Below are 6,000 nucleotides of genomic sequence, written 5' to 3' on the forward strand. Positions count from 1 at the left end.
TTGAGCTGTTGCTCCTTTGTTTTTTCAGGGGCATAACTAGTGACAATGTAGAGGGAGTCTAATTCTTGTGGAGCAAAGATTTGGAGGCATTAGGGGCTTGTAATATTGGCATTTAGGCAACTCTAAAGATGACTATCACAATGATTAGTTGGGTTGGAATCATAGATCTATTTTAATTGATATTTGATGTAAATATGATCCTCATTAGGGAAGCTTAATAGAGGTTGCATTTTTTCTTAAGTGGAGTTGGTATTGTGATTGAGAGCTATCCAATCTTGATGTTGTAATTTAGAAACTAGCCACATTAATCAAATACACTCTTCTCGTAATGATAAAATAGGATCAAGTAAGAAGTTTTATCTCAACATTCAATTATAATACCTAAAATGCCCCTTACATATAATTTTTAACTTTAACTCCTCCTTTAGGCTCTGGGATCAAATTGACTCAATTTTTAATAGTAGAGGAACTAAAATGTGACAATGCCAAACTTTGGGACTGAATTGGACATTTATTGATAGTGTGTGTGTGTGTGTGGGGGGGATTTAAAAAAGCATGCATCACATATATAGACTCTTGTCATAATATTTTTGCTAGCAATGAACATTTGAGCTAAGCTTATTTAACAGTTGACATGATATTGACTCCTTTGTTAGCTTAACTAAATTACAAATTAGTGTCCTTATTTAGGATATTACGGAGATGGAGTTTGCATTAAGCACAAAATGATTTTTTAGTTTTTTTATATTTGCGGGCATTCTTTAGAAAATGTTGAGCTTTTGCTCCTTAGTTTTTTCAGGGGCATAACTAGTGACAATGTAGAGGGAGTCTAATTCTTGTGGAGCAAAGCTCAACGTGGAAGATAGAACCATTATTAGTCCTATCTTATATAATCAACAATTATAAGATATAAGATTTTGACTAGCATATAAAGTTTTATAGATACAGTATATCTTATTTAAATATTATTTTCTTCTATAAAATTTGTGGGGATAGAATGATAATTTCATACATTAGTTTTGTAAAAAGATTCACACACAGAAATGATAGAACCTCACAAACTAAGCAAGAGTAATTAAATGGAACACCGAACGCTAAAAAAAAAGTCATGGGGCTTAGCTTCTAACGCCCCATAATTAAATTTGAAATAATTATATATTTATCATTTTAATAATATAACAAAACTTCTATTAATCATCAATATAATGAATATCAAATGCAAATAACTAACAATGGCTTAACTCAAAATATTGCATTATATTTATTCTCCCAAAATTAATATACAATAGCTAGGAGATCAAAATAATTATTTATCTATCGTAAACTCCTGACTACAAAATAATAAGGAAAAATATAAACAAAATAAAAAGAAAACCTGACGATCTCTACCAATCTCACTCCAACTAGCCATGACCCCTTCCCTGAACAAAGAGGGCTTCAACTTATAGAACATATGTAAATGCGTGTCCCCTTCTAACTTCTTATGTCCCACTTATATACTATGAGCATCACCCATAGCCTGTGCAAGCATGCTAGATTGCTACATCAAATTATCAGAACTCACTCGAGCTGTTGTTGCACTCTGTGTATCCTAATAGGTATGGTCCAACTATATACTGATAAGTTTTTCTAATCAATTAATTACAAACTCAATATACATACATATGCAAAGCAATCAATCCAATGCGGAATTTAAAATCCATACTACCTAGGGGTGTCAATTTCGGGTCACGGGTCGGGTTCGGGTCGAACCCGAAATTGACTCGGCACTATTCGGGTCAACCCGAACCCGGCCCGTTTTTAAAAACGGGTCAGTTTCCTGGACCCAAACCCGACCCGCTTCGGGTTTGGGTCAACCCGACCCGACCCGAATGACCCTTTTTCAACAAAACATTTGCTAATTTTCGGGTCAAAATGGCTCAATCTCCTCTTTTCGGGTCAAAATCGTGTCAATCTCGGGTTGCCAAGTCAAAATCTGGTTTTCGGGTCAAAATCGGGTCACTTTCGGGCCAATTTCTGGTCAAAGGGTTAACCCGAACCCGACCCGATTTTTGAAACGGGTTGAAATGTTGAACCCGAACCCAAAATTTTCGGGTCGGATTGACCCTAACCCAAAATTTTCGGGTCGGATTCGAGTCGGGTTTTTGGGTCGTGTCAAATATTGACCATAATACTACCCAACTTCTACCCTACTTATAAATCAATTCCTATAGCTTTGGTTACATTTTCATTCTTTCAACAACCGCTCAGATGCTAATTGTCATCCTTGCACAGTGTTAGTTGCTTTCACTGTATACTTGATTTATATTGATGATCTATAGAAGGTTCGATATATTTTTAAAATGATAAATAGATAATTCTTCCACATTTGATTTTGAGACCTTACATAACTCGCCTAAAATAATCCACTATGAATTGAAGACTATAGAAGTCTGTCCATCCTTCAATTACAGCAAGTTGAATTACAAAATCTAAATTCTTAATTTGACCTCTTTAGTGCAATCGAAAGTATTGAAGAAACAATGAGAGATCATGGGCACTAATGTATGGATGGCCAACAAAGAATATCAAATGACAAATTGGGAGATACAATCGATGACAACAGCTCGATGATGACAATTGGGTGATGATAATTATTGATGATAATCACTAAGGTCGATTGTCGAGCAAAGTTCAAGGAGTCTTTAAATCTATAAGCTATCTCCAATTTCGGACGACCTTCATATGAAAAAATAGCTTATTTATAGATTTTTGGACTTATCTCAAATACTTCATTGGACGATTTGGGTTAATCCCCCATATCATATAATTTTTTTGGTCATTTAAATGTCTTAATGACGTTAAATTAGGTGCTATTTGGACTCGTTGGATTTCTCTCATCAGAACGCTCATTTTAGCTATAAAAACACAAATTTTGAAGATTGTTTGATCATTCAAAAAGCGTTGTAAATTTTTTCAATTATGCCTAAATTGCTTTATTTATGTTTATTTATATTCAGATCAATTGATTTTTTTTTTTTATGTTTCAGGGTTTATTTCATTAACACATTCATTTTGACTATAACTTTGTTGGAAATAAAATACGAGAAATCCTGAAGTCAATTGTAAGAGTTTCTTAATTAATTGCTGACACAAAAATGGATGGATTTTAGAATAATATATTAATTATATATTTGTTTCAATTACACTAATCCATATATTATTAGATATAAAATTTCTCATATAAATAAAAGTTATCTAATCTGATACGTTATCACAAAATTAGCTTGATCAGGCACGAATCTCGAGGCAAAAAACTAGTTGGAGACTTCAAAAATTAAATCCGGGAGCATCCAAACTCCGATTTCAACAAGCTTACAGTCAAACTGAGCGTCTCGGAAATACGAACCCAACGACACCAAGATCGACCCAATCCGAGCCCAAATGGGTCCGAATCATGGACCCGAAGTGCTGTCGGAAGGTTCAAACCGCAATTTGAGTTACCAAACGGTCTCCGATTTTGACGAGCTTATACTCGAATCGAACGGCTCGACGAGACGAATCCAACGAGCCCAAGATCACTAAATTCCGACATCATTAAGGCCTTCAAATGTCCAACGAACGATGCACGATCGTAGGATTCAATATCATAGCATTCCTCCCTTGAGCTATATATTCTGATTTTTTTTAAAATACAAAAATAAATACCTTTTATCTTTTTTTTTTTTTTAATAGATTTTTTTTAATATATTAGAAATACATTATTTAAAGGGGATGAACCAATTTCATAATATGCTGATAAGGACCAAAATGATTCCTCGACTTTTTACGAAGCAGAAATGATATCGTCTATTTTAAAAATTTTATGTTTGTATTTTATCTTTTTTATGGGGATCTAAATGATCTAGTGAAATGATTAATTTAGGCTTTGTTTGGGATAGGGGTGTCAAATTCGGGTTTCGGGTCGGATTCGGGTCTAACTTGGAACTGGCTCGGATTCAAACGGGTTGACTCGAACAGGACCCGATTTCGCAAATGGGTCGAAAATACGAACTTAAATTCGACCCATCGGGTTACCAGATTGACCCGACCGACACGGTTTTGTAAACCCGAGATGGTGAGGCGAGGCATTGTCTGCGACAACAAATTGGTGAAGGAGGCATTGGACACAGGACGACGAGGCGAGGCGAGGCAGTGCCGACGACGGCAAGTCAACAACCGCGAACACGGCAACCGCGACAGTGTCGTCACTAGCCATCAACAGGTGAGTAGACTGGCATGGGTAGATGTGATAGGTAGGTAGACACGAGCACATGTGGGCACATGCGATCAAATGCTGGCAGATTCGTTTTTGGATCATTCCAGCTCAATCCCGATTTTTCGATCAAACCGAACCCAACTCATTTCACAAACAGGTTGACGCTAACCCGAAATTTTTTAGTTGAGTTCGAGTCGGTTTTTCAGGTTGTGTCAAATATTGATACCCCTTGTTTGTGACTGCTTTTTTATTGTTTTCTAAAAAAATTTTCTAGTATAAAAATTTCTTGAATTAAAAATTATTGTACAAGAAAGTAATTTAAAAAAGCAGTAAGAAAGTTGTCTTCAACGAAGCCTTAGTCTCTATTAAAGAGTTAAAAATCATTTGATATTTTTATATAGTCTAAAACTATTTTTGTTCTTAAGAAAAATTTTGGATATCAATTCGGTCATTTTCCCACATAATATCTATAATTATTTGACTAGAATTTCTGAAAAAATATTTTTTAGATTTATAATTCACTTTATAAAAAAGAAAAAAATTAAATGTATTTTTATTATTTTAATTACACATTTGGGTAAAATAGACAAAACAATCATCATAGATAATTAATTATGTTTCTAAGGTGTATTAAGTCTGTTTTATGGTGATTATTTCAAAGATGAGGGCTAAGGCTTTGTTTCGGACAGCTTTTTTACTGCTTCTTAAAATAACTTTATAGTACAAAAGTTAAAATTTTTGTACTCAAAAGCTAATTTAAGAAGCAGTAAAAAAGCCGTCCCAAATAAAACATAAGATTATTCGAGGTAGATGAGAACATTTCACCAACATCTCGCTAACATTTTGCTTCTTTAAAATCATGTTGAGGATGCAACATACAACATTTATACCATTTCATATTGCAAATTTAGGCTTTGTTTTAAATAATTTTTTTAGTGCTTCTTAAAGCAGCTTTTAATCATAAAAATAAAAAATTTTATATTAAAAAATTATTTTAAGAAGCAATAAAAAAATGGTGCCAGGAAGCCTTAATATTAATATTAAAATGAAAACCAACACAACAAACAATAAAATTTTAATACAAAGCTCATATTAAATTAAAATAATTATAATATTTTATTGGGATTTTTACATACATAACACTTAAAATAATTCAAAATACATATTTAATACTCAAACTACTATATTTACTAATATACCATCTAAAACTCTCATTTTTCATCTTTTTTTAACACTTTGTTAAACCCTCGATAGAAATCCCATTCAATCGCGCCTCACATGAGTCTCCTGTTCCTTCGCGCGCGAAGGATCTTCTTACTCGTCCAAACCCAATGCCTTCTCCTTTGATTTCCTATCTTCCGTTCGCCCGATCGTCTTCCATTCGCCTTCTCTAGTAAGAACCCGTCGCCTTCTCTTCTGTTGTGCTACTTCAGTTCCAGCTTCAATTAACAGTGACAGATGACAAGATTCAAATGGATGATCTTTAATAACATGTTGAATACAATCTTAAAAAAACTTTAATACAGTTGAATGTAATAACATTCATATCACTGCAAAATGCTAATAAAATTCTCATGTGTTCTTAAAGATCATCATGATTGAATTCATTTTCATCAAGCAATATCATCCCTATTTTTTATTTGTAATTCGAATTTAAACCACCAAATTTTATTATTATTATTTTTAAATAAACCCTAATCCTGATCCTTAAAAAAAAATCCAAGTAAATGATTTACAAACATACAAAAAATATGACACAAAAC

This window comes from Dendrobium catenatum, unplaced genomic scaffold (genome assembly GCF_001605985.2).
Source record: "Dendrobium catenatum unplaced genomic scaffold, ASM160598v2 fragScaff_scaffold_51, whole genome shotgun sequence".
Lineage (NCBI taxonomy): Eukaryota > Viridiplantae > Streptophyta > Magnoliopsida > Asparagales > Orchidaceae > Dendrobium > Dendrobium catenatum.